This window comes from Streptopelia decaocto (genome assembly GCF_964273445.1).
Source record: "Streptopelia decaocto genome assembly, chromosome: 12".
In the NCBI taxonomy this organism is placed as follows: domain Eukaryota; kingdom Metazoa; phylum Chordata; class Aves; order Columbiformes; family Columbidae; genus Streptopelia; species Streptopelia decaocto.
In genome coordinates this window covers 19,022,482-19,044,277 of record NC_138667.1, presented here as the reverse complement: position 1 = coordinate 19,044,277, position 21,796 = coordinate 19,022,482, and the positions used below count along the sequence as shown (strand labels likewise).

At 46.5% G+C, this 21,796-nt stretch overlaps 1 protein-coding gene across 2 annotated transcripts in view; it reads left to right on the top strand.

Annotated features, from left to right (window-relative positions):
- Positions 1 to 21,796, top strand: part of CTNNA1 (catenin alpha 1) — a 187,292-nt gene that overhangs the window by 63,543 nt on the left and 101,953 nt on the right. The window contains exon 1 of one of the 2 annotated variants that reach the window (XM_082063874.1): positions 10,448 to 10,578. The exons of the other annotated variant lie outside the window; for it this stretch is intronic. The gene's annotated coding sequence lies outside the window, so the exon portion shown is untranslated. Of the gene's footprint in view, positions 1 to 10,447; positions 10,579 to 21,796 lie in introns of those variants that run through there. 2 annotated transcript variants of the gene reach the window in all.

Sequence of the window (21,796 nt, the reverse complement as noted above, 5' to 3'; positions counted from 1 at the left end):
CCATGTCTGCCAGTCCCGGGGCTGCAGCGGGGAAGGATGCGGCTGCAAGGATTGCCATGGTTACAGGCACTTTCCTCATCATCCAAAGCAGCAAGTGAAAGGCGCTGGGATTTCAGATCCCTCTCAATGCTCCTTTTCCTCAGGATGGGGAGGACGGAGTCTGTTCCCCACAAGGGAATAGAGAGATGGGGACCCCAGTTAGTCGTTCCCTTCTTCTGTTCTAAATTAGGCAACCAAAGGTACTTCATCTGGCATCAAACCATCCCTCCACATCGCTCTCCCCATGCCACTGCATGTCCATAAGCACTAGGCAAAACCAGCAGGGAACTTGGTAAGGGAGAGAGATTCTGCACAGCCATAATGATTAATTCATGTTCAGAAGCCACACAAAACTCTTCCTGCCCCTGTCCAGCAGTTGTGTGATGCTTGCTGGTTCTCCATCCTGTGGTCTCTCATCTTTTCCCCCTTTCATCTCTTGTTGCTCCTCATGTCATGTGTGCCCTCAGATTACGGTCTCTTCCTTCACTGGGCAGAGATCAGCGGGCCCTTGGCAAGCGGCTGTTCTTCCAAAACACAAGGGGGAAAAAAGAGAAAAGCAAACTTAGGTAGACAATCCTCTTGGGGAGGAACCCCCACAGGCTCCCTCCCAAGAGCTCTAAACTCCCTGACATCCCTTTGACACAACATCTGTGTCTACAAAACCTGTCCTTTCTCCCAGAAGCAGCCTGTACTTAGGGAACCACCTAATTGGTGATAATTACCACCCAGGCGGGAAAGCAACAATTGGCACACCTCAGGATTGTGATAATTGGGTTTGACCATGTCCCTGTGTGAGCTGGCTTGGCTTTGAGGTGTTTGCACCCTACTTTAGGGCACTCCTGCTTCCTTCTCGTTCCCCATTGCCCCCTCCAGATCTCATTGCTCTTGGGAATTGTGCAAGCAGTGGGTGACGGGGACCCGCACGCTCTGCCCCAGCAGGACAAATGAGGCTGGTTTTTCTCCCAGCATTTCAACTATAAATAATTGAGCATTTTAAAACTCCATTTCTGCCCCAAGACTCTAGAGGAAAAGGTTTGGATCTGATATACAGAAATATTTTTTAAGCTGTTAGAGATTGATTTGTGCTGCTCCTGCCTGGCTGACACCCCGTTCAGTCACTCGGAAAGGCTCAGCCTGCTCCTGCAAAGAGGAAAAATTGCTGGTTTCCGAGTAGCCCTGTTGCAATACCTGTGCTTGGGGACACAGTGGTGTTCCAAGCCCTGGCAGTGGCACCGGGGACATTGCTGCTCCCAACAGGGCACACGTCAGTCCATCTGCCTGGGGCATTCCACGGCGGAGCAAAGGAAACAGAGGGTGGCCAAAGCTTGGACACTCAGGTAGCCCAGGCAGCCCCCTGCAGGGACCTGCCCGTGGACACGAGCCCGTGTCCCCTGGGGTGGGTGTGGGACAGATCTTTCCCAGGGTTCGGGGTATTCTGTCCTATGGGGTGGTTTCCAGGGAGGAATGATGGCTCTGAGCCTTTCAACTGGCTCTTCCTGCTGTTGCTTTCTGAAAATAACAATAGTGAGAGGTTTATGTTCCTTCTCCTTTTTCTTAATTCAGTCTTTTCGGTGATGTTACAGTTGCTTGAGTGGAGCTTTCCCTGGTGTGATATCAGGGTAAACAGTGTGGTGGAATCACAGGCAGCTGAGTTAGCACTCTGTTTGCTGCTGCTCTCCAGCATTTGCACCAGTTATTAGTCTTCTAGTGCCAAGGTGGACGGGTGATCCCTCCAGAAGCTCCCAACACTTCCGTTCTCTCCAGGCGCTGGATGGCACCAAGACCTGTCCAAAGAAGAGCGTGAAGTGCCTGACATCGTACCTGCAGTGCCCTCTCCACAACAAAGCCACCTACAGGTACTGCCAACAAGCTGGGGAGCAGAATTATGCTAAAGGTGCTGATAGTTTCCTGGAAAGATCCAGAAATAAGCAAGTGCCAGGTATATACAGTTTCTTCCATTTTTTTGTCTAGTACAGCCATGCACACAAGGTGGGTGAGACCCTTTGTTTCCAGGGGAGCTGCATGGACAGCCCCTTGGCACCTTGTGCTCTGCAGGATGGGCTCAGGCCAGTCCATCCGTTCTGCCCACACTTTAAAACCATATAACTAACCCCTGGTAGCTCCTCTCTCAGAACTGGAATTTGTCCGAATGTGCTTAAAACATTGGTCACAGAATGTCAGGGATCGGAAGGGACCTCGAAAGATCATCTAGTCCAATCCCCTGCCGGAGCAGGAACACCCAGATGATCAAAGTGGGTTGAGGGTACGGAAAGGACAGGAGAAGAAACATGTATATGCTTGAAAGAGAAATCCAGAGCAAGGACACTGGTCTTCTCATTGGCAACCGCGCACAGGCGGGATGGATCCAGGTGGAAAGGTGAGACGTGATTTTTGCATTTCTACCTCTGTGTGAAGGTGCAGAAATACATCCCATGCAGTGACCTTGTTTCTGCAGAGCTGGGGGAGATGGTTCAGAGGCATGGAAGCCCCAGACACACCACATAGGAGACATCAATGAACCCAGCAGGACACTTTGTAAGTCGGTGTTACTTTTTCCTCCCTCACATAAGAGCGAGCAGAAATCAGCAAAAAATATTGCTGGGTGTGATGCTAATCCTCTTGCTACAATACCACAGGAAGCAGGAAATCCTACTCAGTTTTCTCCTGGTTAAAAAGGATCCCAAGCAAAAGGATTTATTCAAGTCTTGTTAGAAGATGCTGCCCCATTCTCCCTCCCCCGGGGTACAGACACGCAGCAGGGCTGCTTGCCCATGCGGATGAGCTCAAAGACAGGAAGGAAATGTGATTTTTTTTTTTCCCTGATGACTTTCCTCCCAGTAATCTTGGCTGTTGCTTGTAAGAGCAGCAGATACCGCATCCTCAGACAAAATCTGCTTTTCAGGTGATGATGTCCCTTTTTATAATGAATGCTGCCAACTCCCAGAAGTGATAGCTCACAAACAATCAGCGAGAGGACACCGGGAATGCTCTTTGAGATGCTGTGCAGAATAGATCATCCACTGTACAGCAACAAATCAAATTTAGGGAGAAAGAGTTTGAAAACAAATTACCAGCAAGATATTTCAAGCTGACAGCAATTTGGAGCAACTTAGGTCTGTCTGGTAGAAACTGTATTCCTTTTATTTCCCTGTCAATAGCAGCTACCTTATAAGACTGGTTTCTCATTGATAATTCTCATCTGGAACAGAAACTCCTGAGTACACTTAAGTTGATAACTCTCTCTTTGATCACATTTTGGTAGCAATGCTTTTCACCTTCATGACAGGATTTCTTCCTTTGGATGAAGTTTCAAAGCCTAAAAAGCCAGTGGTTGTGGGATTTCCAGCCCCAGGGCGTTCAGGTGCATGGACCTGGGCTGCGAATGGTGGGGGTGGGAACCTGGGGTGGGAGCTGCGGAGACACGGGCACTCACCTGCTCTGCCTCAGTTTCCCTGCTACTATAACAGGGTATAAACTGCTCATATGTATTTCTCTCTTCATGGGAGAGGGATAATTAATATCTACTAGTAATACCTTCCCCTTGGAGATGGTGAAACATGAAGGATGAAGGTTGTTCCTCCACACCAGCTCTTTGTGTGCCTTGAGGAGCAATGTGGGGCTTTGCGCGGCATCTGAGAATGAGCACACGGGGAGGGGAATATCGGACATGGTGCAACCACAGGCTTAGTGTCCCCACACAACCCTGCCCTTGCTCAGGGTTAATGCAGCAGGTGGAGCTCAGGCACAGCGTGGCCATGAGAGATGCTCGAGTGGAGCGGGAAGTCGGGAGCGATCCCACTCAGCATGCACAGGATGGAACAGGCTGCCCAGGGCAGCGGTGGAGTCACCATCCCTGGAGGGATTTAAAAGGTGAATAGACGAGGTTCCGAGGGACATGGGGCAGTGCCAGCATTGGGTTATGGTTGGACTCGATGGCCTTGAGGGTCTCTTCCAACCTAGATGTCTCTATGATTTCTCCAGCATCTCGTTGGCATCACACTGGGTGCTCACCTCACACCGAATATGGTGCTGGATGTGTTAATTATGGAGGCAGGTCATTAATGTCCGTCAGTAAGCACAGAGAGGACATGGCAGGGAGGAATGCGTTGGGGTAGAAGGGAATGCAGCAGTGCTGACATGCCCCAAGCAGGAGAGACATAAAAAGAGTGCGCTAGTCTGTAATTTGCCTGCAATTTCTCCTGGGGAAGCAATGAAAGTTTACAACTAGCTGTGGCAATGTCTGTGTATCTCTTCCAGAAAGTGCCAGATAAAAATAGGTCAGAATTGCACTGAGAAAAAAGAGAATTTTGACATTCCTTTGAAAACTCTCTGTGGCCAAGTGCTCCCAGGCTATTTTGGCTAAGTACTTAGGCAGAGGGGTGCCAGCTGCAGCTGACAGCCGTTTTGGTTGCCCTGTGTTTAGCACAAGCCAAGCCCTGCTCATCGGCAGAAATCAGTCTCTGCCGAGGGAAGTCAGTGGAGCAGAGCGATTAGACTGGTTTAATCTTTTGAAAGAGAAACGAAGGGATTTGTGCCAGTTTCGCAAAGCCCTGGCTCCCCTCAGGGATCACATCAGCCTCGGGACAGCAGGACCGTTTCCATGTTGTTTTCTCAGTTGCCCCGCTTGGTGCTTGCAGCTTTTCCCTTGCTGGAGCCTGGTGCAACGCTGCTGAGCTTCCCGGGAGCGCGAGAGGGAGTTTGGTGCTCTCAGTGTAGGGTCAGGTGCTGTCAGCGTGGGATTTGTTTCCTCCACTGGCTTCTGCTTTGTGTGTAGCGCTTGGCGAATAACTCACTCTTCAGGAGGGAGGAAAGCCTTGATCCACTGATAGTTTAAATTTGTAGCTTCAGTTGTGGTCCTTTAACACCCTAAATTAAAATCACCCAGTACTTGTTTTGCACGACATCCCCCTGGATAAAGAAAGCAAGCTACGATGCCTATTTATTCAAGCAGTGTCTTAGAAAATAAAATCTTATTGTCTGTTCTCCATGGTTATAAAATACTCAGTGATGTAACAGAGGCTCCATTTAAAATTAAGAATTCTGTTCCCCAGTGCCCTTGGCTATGCTTTCCCTTCCCCGCACAGTCCTACCTCTCCCAGAAACACATTTCAATGGTGCTGTTCGCCCTTAGTCTTCACAGCATTTTAGGATCTTTCCAGATGGAAAGTGCCATAGAAATGTAAAACCTTATTAATTAAAGGCTGAAATAGATGCAGTGTGTGGAGGTCAGTGACTCATGCAGCAGGATTCTCAGGCTTCTGCTATGCATTGCCTCAGGGCGCTTTTTTGAATGTTCCCTTCTCTGGGGCTATGACAGTTTATTACACAAAAGCTGTGCGAACCAGAGGTGAATGCAAACGACTCTGGCGAAGCTGCTCCCCTACCGGCAAAGCAGCAACCAGTGAACCCAGTTAGTGCCGAGCCTTTTGGCACAGCACAGCTTCTCCTGGTTATGGTTTCTGTCTGTTCTGTTCAGGATGCCTGTGCTGCAGCATGTTTGCGTGGCGGGGACGCTGCTCCGTGCTGGCAGCTCCTGTGCTCGTGGTCATGCTGGCATTGCAGATCATTTCTGGGTTTCTCTCCAGAGGCCCCACGAGGACTTGGTGGTGGAGGAAGAGACAGTGTTCCCGTTAGTATCCAGTGGTTTCCTGGGTATGAACAGGAGCACGTTTCCAGCAGAGAGGCTGGGTGGTGATGGTGAACACAGCAGTCATGCAGAGATGGTGACGGTGAACACCGCAGTCAGGTACCCGGAGCAGTGAGCTCCGGTGGCTGCAGCTCCGGCTGGCACTGAGCCTGGAGGCGTTGCGGTGTTGGTTGGGGCAGCGAGGTCTGATCCCCGGGCAGCCAGCGGTGCCAGAAGAAGCCCTGGTGTAGGTGCAGATGTGCTGGTAAATCCATTCTCATCCTGAGGCTCATTTAATCGAGGTGGGTGTTTTAGTTGTTTTGCTGCCATGGTGGCATAGCTGCAGTCCTGAGCATCACCTGCAAGGGCTTCCACCCAGCTAACGCAGTCCAGAGACACGCATGGCCTCGGGACACTGGGATTTGCTTCCTTACTGTGAGGATGTTGATTCCAAACTGGTTCTTAGGAGAAACATCTGAGCCCTGAAGAGGAATGGTGATGCCTCCCAGCTGCATGGGAATCACAGAACCACAGAGGGGCGGGGTTTCAGGAGCTCTGCAGATCCCCAGCCCCACCTGCTCACGCAGGGTCACAGAGCAGATCACACAGGTGGGTCCAGGGGGTTTGAATGTCTCACAGAAGGAGACTCCACACCCGCTCTGGGCAGCCTGGGCCAGGCTCTGGCACCTCCCAGCAAACAAGTTTCTCCTAAATGCCAAGGCCAACACTGGGGAGCCCAAAGAACTTGATATCATAGCGTGCAGAAGATGATGTTTGTGCCAGACCCTCAATTTTGTCACTTTGTTGGCTTCATTGCAGCCACCAGTTCTCAGAGGATGCTGCATTTTGGGGTAACCCCAAAGCAAAGCTCACTCAGCTATGAGGTCCCTACCCTGCTTTTGGCCCCTTCGCTGGCAGAGCAGGGACAGGCAGGCCTGCAGAGACAGCAGAGGTGACAGGGCTGCAGCAGAGGTGACAGGGCTGCAGCAGAGGTGACAAGGCTGCACGGTGTAACTGCTCCTCTGCAGCCAGTGCAGTGGGTGGCACAGCGTGGCTGCCCTGGCACTGTCCTCACTGCACAGTGTGACATCAGTTCGCAGATAGCCTCAACCCTCTGGTATTTGGACTCTGAGATTCTTTTATTGTATTTGTAGTTTTTCCTCTTTCTAGTGGTTAACTGCTGCCCATTCAGCCTTTACTGCAGCAGCTTTCACCTGTTACTACACCACGCTGCATCTTTTCTACTTTTCCTCTTCCCTTTTTTTTCCTTCCCTCTTATTCCCTTTTAATTCTCCATACGGTTTTCTCCCCTAGCAATCCTGTCTTTGCACCTCTCACTTATGTTTCTGCACTCACATCTCACAAATCACAAACCAGAAACACTCTTTTTAGAAAACCACAAAGATCAAGCATACATTTTGAAATGGGCATGAACATATGCAGGGAGTAAACAATTCATTTCAGCAATGTTGTCACGGAAATAGAAAACGCAGCTCCAGCCCTCACATACAGTTTAGCCTGCGTGTATGCTGGGACTAGCAGACAGTGTGGTTATACCAGGTGCTACATAAACAACACCCTTCCTTGCTTGGCACACAAACCTGCCCCACGATTTAACAGTGAAAGGGCAGATTTTCTGCTGTGACTACACCCACCCAGGAGTCTTCAGGTGGCAGTAGTCAGGGGTTGCCCTTCCGCACACACCTGACTCGCGTGGACACACTGCCAGGAGCGCGCAACCGCCACCCACGTCCTGCTCCGACGTGCTGCACCTCGGACTGCCCTGACAGAGCCCACACTGAAGGCGTTTGTTTATTCTGCGCAGTCACCGGCCTCCCCGCAGCATCGCTGCGCTGGCCTCTCCTCGCTGGCCTCTCCTCGCTGGCCTCTCCCCGGCTTGCGTTTGGTTTCCACCCAGCCAAAAGGGGCAAGAGAAACATTTTTTTAAAAATGGGAACACAGGATTACAAAACCACAAACACTGTTAAAAGGGAGATTTGGGGTCAAGCAGAAAACTTCTAACTCATTTCAGAAAATAGATTAGATTTCAAGCTGCCAGGGCAGCCTGATGCTGTCTCCCTGACGGGTACTGCTATCTATTGTTCCTGGGTGCCTGTCTAAACAACACCCTGATTTTTGTCTCATTGACAGAGCCTCCCACCCTGTTCTAGAGAGAGCTGTTAATTAAGAGACAAATCCAATCTCAGCCTAGCTGCCTCTACTTTAACATAATTTTATTTTTTGTTTGCTCAGTCTTTTAACTTGCTCCACGAACCAACAGAGCTGCCAGCTGATGTACTTTTTCCTTCTCTTTTCAACAGTGCGGTGCAGAACGTGTGATTCTCCACAACTCCAGGCCTTCTACCTTTGAGTTTGTACTTTTAAAAGGGATCTTTTTTTTAAATCTGACATTTCATCCTGAAAGGATGTGAGATGTGCAGAACCGCTGAATGTGGAAGCCACCACAGGAGGCCAAGACATGATATTAAAAGGAGTAATGAAAGAAAGCAAGCTATTGAAGTGTAAACTCAATTTTACCGAGAGTATGCTACAGATCAGAAATGAGTAGTTTGAATCCCTGGTGCAAGTGACACCAAAATATTAATGGTTTGGTACAAGCAAGAAATACAGAGCTTAAAAAAACCTGTTTTCTCTGTGTTTCTAGAGGAGAGCCTGTTTGTTAAGGCACAGAAGACCATGTATTATTTTAATAACACATATCTCAGTCAGTATCATAATTACAGATCTCGCTCTCTATTGATTAACTTCACTCACTGACAAGGTTGGACTCCTGATCCCAGTTTTCTTTCTGGATTGTAAAGTAATGGTACTCCATTTATTTTCTTCTCTTGGATCTCTTTCTTGGATTAAACCTACAGGAAGGAACAATGCAATCTAAATCGCTGCAGGACACCGTGTGTCTTCCCACAGGAAAGGCCTGTAGGAGTACGGCAAAAATCAGAGAGGCGGCCCCGCGGATGCGGTCGAACCAGGAGCCGGGGAAAGTCACAGTGCTGAGCCACGGTGGGGCTTTTCCGTCACACTGCCCAGGGGCTGGTCCCTCGGGAGTCCACACGGGCTGACTGAATCCCTCTGCTAAATTACATACCTTGAATGAATCGTCTCTGTGGTACGTTGCCCAATCTCTCTCTATTTTGCTTAATATCAAAGGGTGGAGTGAGTAGATTCAGGTATCTCAGAAGCGCTGGCAAATGAGTCATGAAATGTATTACATTTATTCAACTGTTTCTACAATCCAGTACACGTGTAAATTCTGTGGAGACATTTGTATTTAAAAACCATTTCAAAACACACCACAAAAAATCCCCGAGTAATTTGTCGTAGGAAAAAAAATGGTCACTCTCACACCAGAGGCTCATTGAGACTTTTCAAAGAAACCTTTGGAACAAATTACTGCTTGAAGACAACTCCCCCCATTTGCAAACCCACCTCTCTGGGCTGAGGTTGGGTTCCTAACCTTTTCCTCTCTTCACACAGGAGCCCTGGTGACCGGGCTGCTGGTGACTTCCCGCGTCCCTTCTCCCTGTGCTCTCATTATCAGAGGCACTGGCATAAACCCCAGACTTTTCCTAAAAGCAACATCTCTCGAGAAGGTTAATATACGTCAGGTTTTCAAAAGAAAGCATGATTTTTTTTCCCTCAAGTAAGAAAAAAATTAGGTGTCCACATAATTGTAGAAAAAGGGAGGCAAAATTGCCCCAGTGAAACAGCAGAAGAGTTAGTACAAAGATGATCTTTCTTTACTAATGATCATGCTCGCTAAAATGAGACTTGAAGGGAAAGGCAGGAAAGAATACAGCGAAAAACAACAAACCAAAACAAAAACCAAACCACTATGGCCAGACAACTTGACACTAATCAACACGAAAAACCTGAATAATCAAGTTTTTTTTTTCACATAAAAACAGACTGCAGTTTTCTAGACTAGTATTTTCATAGCTAAGTATTTAATAGCATAAGATGGAGGCAAATTTATGCCAAAGATTATTACTTTCATAGCTGAATAAAGAGTTAAACCTATAGTCTGTGTTCACGCTATTACAATGACATGGCAAGTCTTACAAGGAGCGGCTGAGGGACCTGGGGGGTTCAGCTGGAGAACAGGAGCTGAGGGGAGACCTTCTGAGCTCTGAACTGCCTGAAAGGAGCTTGGAGCCAGGGGGTCGGGCTCTGCTCCCCAGGAACAAGCGCCAGGAGCAGAGGAAACGGCCTCAAGTTGCGCCAGGGGAGGTTGAGGTTGGATCTGGGAACAATTTCTTCCCCAAAGGGCTGTGGGGCATTGGAACAGGCTGCCCAGGGCAGTGCTGGAGTCACCATCCCTGGAGGGTTGGACAGACGGACATGAGGTTCTCAGGACATGGGGCAGGGACAGGGGTGGGTTATGGTTGGACTAAATGATCTTGAGAGGCTTTTCCAACTTGAATGATTCTATGATTCTAAAACCCAAGAGGGACCGATCTGTAATTTTTGCCGCATCTCCTCCAAACCCAGGTATCCATCACCCCCCAGTTCTCCACAGACCTTTTGTGTCCTGCGCTACCTCGAGTAGATAAAGCTATGTTTTGGCCTAACATTTGTTTATTCTACTTCACAAAACGTCCGCCTCGGCCCAGGGAGCCTGTGCTGTGGGGGCTCGGGACCCGCTGTGCCCCTCACCGAGGCCTCCGGCCGCACCTGCCGGCGGGCGGTGCCGGGAAGGGCCCGGGGGCGGCGCGGCGGGCGGTGCCGGGAAGAGCGGCCGGGCCGGGGAGGCGCCCGGAAGAGCCGATCTCCTCAGCGGGACGGGAGCGGCGGGAGCGCCGGGCGGGGACACAAAGCGGCCGGGGGCCGGAGCGGGGCGAGAGGCGGCGGCGAGGCGGTTCTCCTGCTCCCGGTGAAGTTGGGGTGTTCAGGTACGGTGCCGCTGCCCGATTTGTCTCACTTGGAAACTTTTGCGCGGCCCGGCGCGCCGGGCCCTGCCGGCACTCCGTGAGGGAGGCGGCGGGACGCTGAGGGCGGGGAGCGGAGCGCGGCCCGGCGGGGCGGTGGACGGGAGCGCAGAGACACTGAGGGGAGCGGGGAGGAGCGGAGAGACACGCAGAGGAGCGGGGAGACACGCAGAGGAGCGGGCAGGAGCGGGCCGCGCCGCCGCCCGTGGGGCGTGGGCCTGGGCCCGGGCCGCGCTCCGAGGCCGCCCTGGGCCCGGCCGGGATGGGGGTCACCGGGCGGGTGGGAGCGGGGAGCCGGGTGTGTGTTGCGTCGCTGAGCGGTATTTTCCGGAGGAAAAACGCCGGCCGAACCCGGTTCCTGGAGAAGTTTCGGTGGCGGCGGGGCCGAGGGAGAGGCTCCTCCCCGCGGGCCGCTCCCCGGCGTGGCCCGGCCAGCGCTGCCCGCCCGCCGGCGGCGCCGCGGCCCCGGGGCCGCCTCCTCCCGCTTCCGACTCCGAGTTTCTCTTGGTGCTGCTGGAGCGAGCGTCCTCCCTTCACCGAGCTGATGTTTCTGTTTCAGCTCACAAATCAGTCTCTTCACTGGGAACATCCCCCTCGCCTTAGCTTGGCTATGCCACGTTTTTTGACACCCACCCCTGATCTGCTAGTATGCAGTAAGGCGGGTGCTTCTCTTTCGCTGACAAGAAGTTTTGTGCAACTTTTTACACCCAAAAAGTAGGGAGAGAGTATCTCAGCTGCCAGTTTATGGGTGACCTCTCTCCCTCCGTTGTGGGGTCGCTGGTATGTATCTTCATTACTCATTCTAGTTCAAACCACGTGAAATCTTTCAGACTCAGAGCTTGCAGGAAGGTGTGTGGTTGCACTTCTGTTTAGTGAAGAATTGGATGTGGTCAAGGTGTATTTCCGTGCCTGTCCTGCCCAGGAGGTGATGGTGGCTCTGGCAAGGGCCATTGATCACTCACTCGCCCAGTCTGGGCTATGAGTCTCTGTGGTTGTGTCCTTGTTCCAGCTTTCAGAGTTATGACTCAAGGCATGTCTGGGTTATCTGTATTGAACTAGTCTGGGAGCTTTCTGCTGCTCCTCCCCCTGTTTTCTTCTTATCTTTTTCTTTTCATTTGTCCTTTGTTTGGGTTGGGGTTTTTTGCTTGTTTTTGAGATAGGGGTCGTGTGAAAGGTGTTCTTGGGTTAGGTGTTTCCTGCATTTTTTTTCCTGTGTTGTGCGTGGGGATGCGGGGGCGGTGGGAGAGGCTCTGTTAACGGCACTCTGGTGCTAATGCACATCCTCAGTCCTGCTGGCTACACGAGGCTTTGTATATTTTCAAGCCAGCTAAAGGTTGTGGTTTGGTTTGGTTTTTTTTCTTTCTTTCAGCTCCTGGGTTGCTTTGTAGGCAGGTTTGTGTTTATATAGAGGTGAAAGCCCAGCGTACTTTAGAATACATGCAGTCTTTTAGGTACCCTTTGTTTGGTCTGTCTTGGGTGCTAAGGCCACAATAAGTGTTTAGTAGGACTTGTTTCTCCCTGCTGAATTCAAACTTTTTCTTTGAAAAGGGCATAATTTTCTGTTGAGTCACTAACTGCTTTTTATTTACAGAGAAACAGTTTTTAAAACATCAAAGAAATGTGTTCTTTTATTTACAGAAACAGACAAAAGGCTTTGTTTTAAAAATGCTTTGCCCTAACCTTTTCAATAATAAACAACATGCCTTCATTCTTTAGGTTTTTTTGAGCCTGCTCTAATAATAGGCCTCTGCATCAGAGATTAAAAGTTTACTCAAGGTGGCAGGGGGAGCACAGCGGGCAGAGATTAGAAATCCCACGCCCGAACTGTATGATTAAATACCAATGTAAATATTTACCTCACAATAAATTTTCAAGCTTTGTGAGACATCAGCTTTTCTGTGCTGACATGTGTAATGGCACATGTTAATGTGCTGCTTCTTCATAGGGCTTCCACTGGTCTGATAAAGTTGTCTGAAAGCTGTAATAGAAAAGTAATTTGTGTGGGTTTTTTTTCAGCAGTGTGAATATCTTCCTTCTGCAGCTGTAAGATTGAGAAACTGATCTTGCAAAGGAATCCACATGAGCAGAAATATTTGAGCTGGAAATACGCTTTAGTGGGACTTCAGTCTTGCCTTGAAATTGTATCTGCTGTTACTGTTGGATTTTGAAATGATCTTTCTTATGCAGAGAATTAGTTAAACTCACAAAAAATTAAGTGGCAAAACCAGTCACCTCATTGTAGGTGGATAGGAGGGCTAGGCTACAGTGAGGGCCTGTATATAAGCTGTGATATTTCTGTTAAAAGGGCTTGCTGTATTTGGTTTTACTAGCATCTCTTGGCGTGGCTTGATGCTAAAGGAAAGATGATGGATGAAAGAGGACTGAGTATTATTTTGTTAGGACAGTGCCATACTGAGACAGTCATCCAACATGATGATGAATGCCTGTTGTTTTCTGCTGTTGTGCCTTAACTGGAAATCACTCAAATTCTTGTACTGCGGAACTGTAATGTATATAACCTTGAGGATTTGGATCCTTTACTACTCTGGGAGTTCACCCTAATTTAGCTTTATAGCTACTCTGGAATAGCTCCATTCAGTGAGTTTATAGCTTGTGCGCTGGTTAAACAGAGTTGCAGCTTTAGAGAAAGTGCAGATGTTTGATAATTACTACTTTTAACTCCAAACTATTTTAATCCAGTGTATGAGACTTAAAATAGAACCTACCCACAAAACTGTATACCAGCACCCTTACTGGAGGAGCTGTGCAGAAAAGATGAGTGGTGAGAGTGACCTACTGTGCCGCAGAGCAGAACTGGGTGCAGATGGATTTACTGAGGTAAAGGAACGGCAGGAAGAATGAATGCAGGGACTGCAGCTGTCAGGGGATCTTTTTCCCTGAATGACTGAGACTCCTTATCTTCCAGTCAGGGTGACAATGGGTGTTAACTCCAGTTTCTAGTGTGCAGTGGGTTAGTAATAGACTCTTCTGTTGGCAAATCTGATACTTAAATATGATTCATAATACTTCCTTGACTTTATTTAAAGAGCCAGCTACCTTTTCTCTAAACATGATTACATATTTTTGTCTGTTAATCCCAGATGTACTACAGAAAACATCCACTAGTCCATGGACATGTTTTTATTAATAGCTCTGGTGGAATCAGAGAGGGGTAACCTTTTTTCTGTGTGATTTATAAAGTGATAGAAGTTATTAAATATGCAGATCTAAATTAACACAGTTTGCAAAGGAAAATTCTTCCCCATCTATTGACATTCCCTTACTTCTGTTTATATTTTTTCTAATTTACAAGACAGATACTTGATTAATCACTTACACTCAAGAGAATCTCTTTTGAAGGGGTCTAAGTTCAGGCATCTATGGAAGGAAAACCAAATTTGAGGCTGGCTATAGCTAAAGGGGTAGCAGTTACCAAGACAGAGAGTGGAACAGTACTGAGAACATGACACTGAACTGAATGCCAGTGGCTTCCCCAGTAGATGTGTTTGAATACCTTGAATGACACAGGAAGGAATGTTGATGTACCTAACAAGAAAAGAGTGGGTTCATCTCCCGGAGTGTTTCCAGATTCCAGCACAGTGAGGGGGTTGAGAGCAGATCAGCTGTGAACCAGCACGGTGTGGCAGGTAGAATATTGCACGAAATACAACTTAAGTTCATGGTGTGCATTTTTGCCAAACAATACCTGGTTTTCTAAGCTACCTGTGCCCTGTTGTGGAATAGATGTGTATGATGATAAGACATTAAGAAGAATTTCTTAGTGAAACTGCTGTTGGGGAGCAAATGAGACGTTAGTGGAGATGAGGGTAGAAGATGCCGTAAGCCCATTAGTGCACCCTGTTTTGGAGTAGCCTTCAGCAGCTACTTTAAGACAAAGAAACTGAAACTGGTGGGCTCGTGGAAAACTGGTGAAGGTTCAGTAGAAAAAGGGGGTTTTTTTTTAGTTTTTATTTTCATGGAGATTAATTGAAGGGAATGAGGAAAGTGTGGGCCAGATATTTGTCATTGCTGCTGCTCAGCACAAGATCAAGAGAGCATTTAGGTAAATACTAAAATTGCTTTTTTTTTTTTTTTTTTTTCAGTTAGTAAGTAAGTAGTCAATAAGAATTAGTGCTATCAGGAAATTGTGGCCTTGATGGCATGCGTGTTTTTTTTACCCCTTCCACTGCCTTTCCCACTCCCCGAGGGTTTAGAGAGTTTTCATTCACTGTATTATTGCAGGTACTTTGTGGGTCATGTCTGTGGAGCTCTAAGTGGGGGGGGGATTCTTCTTTCTGTGTCTTTTCTCTAGACGACACAAGCTCAATCCAGAAGATCCACTTAAGCGATCTGCACAAGGGCTGCATTAGCGCAATGTACCTTTAGATAATCAAAAGGGTCAGTTTAATTTTTCATGTAAACAAGGCTGAACTGGATGCCTATAAAACAGTGTTTAACCCAGCAGGTCAGTATTCATCTTTGCAAAGTGCTCCTGAGATCTTCAGCTGAAGCTATACCTGGGGAAATGTTTTCTTTTTAATTGACTAGAATAACAGATTCAGAAAGAGCATTGCTGCATAGCAGAGGGCAGAACTGGGGGTATGTGGAGTGAGGAGCAAATACAAGTGGGTGTTCCTCTGTAGGTGCAATGAATGAAGATGTACAAGCTGCCTGTTCTTTACCTGCTTTCTTGCAAGTGTGTCCTTTTAATGTGTACTTGTAAAACTAATTTCTTTTGGCATGACTTAAGGACCTAGTGAGTCTCATCACTCAATGTTGAAGAGTTGCTCATGATCTTGGCTAATTTGTGATGGACTGTGGACATGTATGCAGGGGACAAGTTCCATGTAAGCTTCACATACAATTTACCATAAAGCTCATTTCATCCAGTACCTGATATCCAGGTGTTTCAGAGCCTAAGCATCTTAAAACTTAAATTATTTATTCATTTAAAGGATGAAAAGTCAGAACAATGACCTGGAGGTCATGAGCAGGGCACTCAGTGTGATCTGATGAGTATAGCTGAGAGCTCCATCTACCCTAGTGCCCTATCTCCATGACCCTTGTAGTGAGGGTTTATTTGTACTGTCTTCAGCTTTTTATTACTCTAGCCCTTGTCTGAGGCCCCAGGTTACAGACCCTTCACCTGGCCTTGGCCAAGCTGGCTGTTGACGCCACCAGAAGGGGGGAATAAGACAGGAACTCCAGGGGTCCTTTTCATTCCCAGTGCTTGTCACACTGGTGAGCAGTATCCTCTGGCTCCTTTGGTGCCTTTGAGGAGTGATGGATGCTCTTGGGTGGTGTCTGGTGTTGTCCTCTGTTTCCCTGATCATATTTTTTTGACCTTTGCCATGTTCCTTTTTATTGACCCCCACAATCATTCAGCTTCACTTCCTTGTATCCTTCCCCCGCCTTTTTCTTGGGTGGTGGCCGTGTGTGAAGCCATCCCTACAAGGGAAAGCAGCAGGCAAGCAGTAAAACAGCCAATAAAACCCTGAGAAAAGGGCAGTCGAGTAGCATTGCTTCCCTAAGGTGCTGTGCCAGCTCCTGCAGTGCAGGAGCTCCCAGCGCCAGGAGTTTGAGCCCGGGCTCATTTCTGTTCTGCAGATTTGTCCAGCGGCGCTTGTGGCCGGTGCCCAGTGTTGGCTGCTCGGCTTCCGACACTGGCGGGCTCGGCTGCAGGTGCGGACCGGCTGTCTCTTTGTTGTATTCAACAGGTTCAATGCAATGACTTAATTTTTTTTAAACTTAGAAACCTGCTTGAGGGTTGAAAGGCTTCATACAAGGTACAAGTAAAATGAAAAACATTATGTGTGTTTTGCGAGTGTAAAAAGCAAGGATCTGGTTTGGCTGTATGAAAAGCTCTGGAGTGGTTTAAACTTCTGTACAAAATATGGCTTTGTAGTTACGGCCACTTCCACTTGTTGGAAGATGTGTTTAATTACAAGTGAGTGCTGTTGCAGCTGGAAATGCAGTTCCTAACTAACATTAAACAATACACCCTGGAAGCAGAGGTGTAGGGAAGGCTCTTGGGGAAGGAAGCATGTCCCTTAATTGTTACTTCATGGCAATTCCACTGCTGATTGTGTATCAGTACACTGAGGAGTGCAAAATGATTGTGTGGGTGTGATTTTCCCCCTTCCTTGCTGGGGTTAGGGAGAAAAAATAATGATATAAGATGCAGTAAATTGTAGTGGGGGGAAAAAAGGCTAGAAGGCTTATTAGTAGTGAAACAGAATAATGCACATTATTTGTGCAGGGTTTAAAGGTTATAACATCAAGAAAAGTTAATTTTTGATCTGTGTGCATCAATAGTTTAGCATCAGGTGTTTTAAGCTGTTTTACATAGTTGGCAGGAATGAGTTAAGGCAATTTGATTATGTTTAACAAAATATTATCAATGGCCTAAGGACAAGTCAGTGGTTCTTGGTGAAAGGCACAGCGTTCAGCAGAACCAGAGGCAAAGCACTGGTGCGCAGCCAATTGAACAGGATTTCTTGGCACATCTGCTTTTTGTTCCATAGCTTTGTCTTGTTTCCTGTTCCTGGGGGTGAGGAGAAGGGGTGGAGTGAGAAAATGTGTCTTTAATTGGATATAGGTTGGTTTCCACTCGGTGGTGGTGGGGGAAGTCTCTTTTCCAGCAAGAGCAGCCAAGCGATGACTCCTCAAACCTTCCGGTTCCTTCCTGTTGCGTTTATGAAACGTGGGTGGGTCAGTGACACTTGGGTTTTGTGCAATTGTTTGTTTTTTTTTAAAAAAAAGTTGCTTTAATTGGTCATCCGTATGGTAAGGCAGTGACTCGAAAGGATTCCTGTCCAGGCAGATTGCTGTTCGCTGTGATTCCGTTGCACTGCTGTGCACCCTTAGCAAGCCTGTACTGGACAGAAGGTGGTTACGGCTTTGCAGGTAACTCTGGTAAGCATCCAAAAATTCATCGCACCAGTGTGTTTTTATTATTACTTATTGCTCTTCTGAAGAAGCTGCAAAGTTGTCGTCAGTCAGTGCCCACTGTGTTCTCAGTGTCTGCAGCCTTGTTTGCGGTGGAGATGGTGTGTGTTGGAACATCCTACCTTACATATTCTTCCAGATAATTGCAGTCATTTAGAAGATACTTAGCTTCACTCTTCTTCCTGGGGTTTGTTTTTGTCTTGTGTGGGTTGTTTTTGTTTGGTTGGTTTTAATTTTTACTTTTTCCCCTCTTTACCTCACAACATGTGTTGGCGGAGCTGCAAGTTGAGAGTTGTCTGGGGGCGTGCAGTGATGGTGCAATTCTTCCTGAGAAACCAATCCATTGTTTATAGCTAAGAGATGATGTTGAAGGTTGCCGTGAGCGTAAGGTGAAATTCTTGCCTTATCACTTGTGGGCTTTGTTATTTCTTTTTTCTTTAAAAAAATAATTGCTTTGTAATTTTTAGATAAGACTGACAGAGTGTTCCCGGATCAAAGTGAAGGGCTGGAAAGGGAATTGCAAATAACTTCTAGAAAAACTTTAGAAAACCTTTCACTTTGAAGAATCTCTAGGCTCGTATTCTCGCTTACTTCAGTGAATGCTTTTCTTTTAGTAGATTTTGCAAACAGAGAAGATGATGGAAAACTTTTTTCACCCTTGTAACGCTGTTTTTGTTACATAGTCTTTAGTTGCTACTATATGGGGCATGCAATTGAGAAAGAATGTGGTATTTAGTCTGTTAATACAAGGCTGCCCATTTAATCCATTATCTCTTATCAAACCTCTCATTATAAGAGTCTCACTTTTTTCAAAACATGCATGTCAGCTCAAACAACTCCAGTATTTGTGTACTTCTGACAGTTTTAAAATTGTTAATGAAGGTCTAGATTTAGAAGATGTGGTCAGCTAAAAGCACTGAAGGGTATTGCATAACAACACATCAATTTGGGAATTAAAATGCGGTTTAGTGGGGTCAGATTCTGGTTATTTCTGACTCTGTAGCTTAAACGGCACTTTTTATTGCAGATTGAGTGCTGAAGAAGATCAGAACAAAAATACGCAGGTTTTCTTTTCCTTTTATTGCCAACCATCAAGTGGGTTTTTTTGCAAGTTAAGCAAGAATTAATTTTGCAGCACTGGCAAATTCTTGTGCCAACTGATAAAGTAGACTAATTTATAACAAACTTTTTCTTAGTTTTTGTCATGAGTATTTCTCAAATAACTTGTTAAAAGGTTGCCTGTTTGTGCATTCATTGCTAGCTTAAGGTTGGTACTTCAAACCCCAGACTACACTAGCACAGGTTTCAAATGCCGTGCTCTGTAGCCACAGCTGGGGTCCGAAATGTGTTCTGTGGTTCTGAGAGTGGCAGTAAGCTGTTCTTCCATTCTTTCCTATGGATTTTAGGGAAGCTTTACACAGTTTTCTGCCTCAAGGATGGGAAGAGATGCAAGGTTGGAAGGGCTCTCAGTAGCTGGATTAAAGTGGTCCAGCAGATGGACAAGTCTCACTTGGGCTCTGCTATCCCCTCTGCAGGCTGAGAGCCCTCATTTTAGGCTTATAGGCTTAAATGTGGGAGATTGGGCTGGGAGTGGGCTGGGGTTTGTGAGTTTGAAGGTATCGTTGCTACAGGGATAAGTTGTTGCTTTTTGCTTAAAATGCAAGTGTTCTCCTCTTCTGCATGGCCAGAGTGTCACAGTCCCTGTCTGAAGAGCACACAGCTAAAATCCAGGCATTAAAATCCAGGCATTAAAATCCAGCAATTGCCTGTTCTGACTTCAGAGGTGTTAGTGCCTGTTCTGACCTCTGTGGTGTTAGTATTACAGGTCTTCAGCATAAAATGCACCACCGTTATTGTGAAGACAGATGAGGGGATTTATTGCTAATAGTAGTAGCTCACTGCTCATGACACATCTTCTCTCTTCCCCAGATTTAAAGTTTTACAGCTAGAATGTTAAAATTTAATGTTAGTTATGTAGAAGATTCTTTATTTTTTTTAATTTAAAAAAATGTGTGTGTCTTCTAGAGCAGTGTTTTGATACTCCGTCAGTTTTCTTTATATAGTTGGAATCCTGCTTGAGTTTTGCAAACTGAAAACTGTGCAGAAGTAAATTGGATGCTTGTTGGGACATACCGGGATATCCATCTGGACAGTTTAAGGAGTATAAGCATGAGTTTGGTTCTTTTGTTCTTTTAGGATGTCATCCATGAACATCCATGTCTTAGGATGACATAAATAAGCCACTCCTTGCCTGTGCTTGCTGTGATTTGGTCTGCCGTGCACCTCATTTCTAGCTTCTTCAAGGCAAAACAATCCTGGCAAAAATAACATTATTGGAGCCTAACGCTTATGTAACTGAAGGCAGGAGGCTGTCGTTAGCACTGGCTTCTCCAAAAAATGTGGGTTTTTTTGTAGTTGTGAAATCTCTGCTGAGGTCTCAGGAACGCCATAATGAAACTGCTTGTGCAGAGCATTTCTTCCATCCTCTTAATGATAGCGAGACCAAAATGAAGGTGTGAAAACCTGTTACAGACTGCTTTCCTGGTTTTGGACTGAAAATAAGTTACTTGAATCCACGGTACCAGAGGGGAAAAGGTGGCTTTGGTAACAAGGCAGGAGGTAACACCAGGTAGAAGGGAAAACAGAGGTATAAGCTTCAGTGGTGTCTGTGTTTTTTTTGTTTGTTTGTTTTTAAATAGGAGCACCAGATTAGGTTGTATCTCTTAACTCAGCAGTAAGATCTAAAGTTTTACTAAACAAATGGAGGAGAAGCATTTGTTACTGGCTGTGCAAGGCTTTCTGGGTGATTTCAGATGCTTCTCCCTGGGTCTCTTCCACAAGAACAACAGAGAGAAAAAAAACCCTATGAAAACAGCTTATGGCAGCTGGACATGGGATGGTACTGGTGAGAAATAGGCTTATCTGAACCAGGATATCTTCTTTTTACTTGGCTTGTTACTAGGGTCTGTGGAAAAAATGTGTAGCAAAGTTGAATACACTCAAATGGTAGAAATGTTTTGATAATTGAAAAATATAGTCAATGCAACATCTGAGATTGTATTGATATATCAGATTGTGAAAGCCTAATAGTAAAGATTTCAAAGGAAATGCCTTCATGGCATTTGTGGTAGAGGAGATGATTTGATAGCTGAACAGACAAAATTTGAGGTGTAAGGCTATGTTAGAAGAGGATGACTATCTGGTTTTAGCTGTGTATAGTTTTTGTTAAATAAAAATAGCTTAATTGTTCCTTGAAAAGCATCACATATACCAAACATTCTTGACTAGCAGCTATTCAGCTGCTGAGGGGAAGGAGCAGCACTTGATTTGTGGAACAGGGCAGACATTCATTTGGAGACTCTGAAGGGAAAGCATGAAACTTTCTTGCCTGGATACTCTCAGTTATATGGCAAACAATGCTGAACTGTTGGTGGAATGTGATGAAACCCCCATGTGTCATCTGGGTTCAATATGAAGTGTGCCTTAATCTTTTTCAAATGAAAAATATTCAGAATGTTTGTGTTAACGGTGTATGTTAGATACCCTATTCCCACAGGTTTTTATTGGCTCTGTCTTGTCCTCTACCTTCAGCAGGAGTAAAGGGGCAAAGGCTGGTTATCAGCTGGGTTAGGTGCCTGGGTAACAAACCACAGAAATTCCCGTAGCAGGGAAGCTGGTTCATTCTTTAGCTGAAGTTGAAGCAGAGGCATTGTGTTGTGAATCCCACCGTGTTCCACCCTCATGACTTGGGTGATGGAATAAGGGGTATTCCCATTACATTGCACAGAATATCCAAAGACAGTCTGTGAGCATGGTAGAGAACAGGATTATCACTCAAAATGACTGCAACTACTTAAATATGAGAGAGAAATAAGCTGTGAAATAATGCCATCAAGTACACGTTACTGCGCCTGGGCACAATCAACTGAACAAAATGGGGAACAACTGGGTGGGTAGGAGGCAGGGCATTAAAATGGAGAATGTCCTCCCAGGTATAAAATGTTCTTGTACGGTACTCTTTTGTTAAGTTTTTTGGATAGCATAATGCTTGAATTCAGCATGTGGTCTATTGTGCTTGGCTTGGGTTAGCCCCTGCTGTGCTAGCGAGACCGCTGAATACCATCTTCCCTAAGAAAAACCAAGAAAGAATGGTGAGTGTATTATAGTTAAAAACTTTTAGAAAGCAGCATGTTAGGTTAGTTAAAATTTGAAGACCTGTAGGAGATGGCACGTA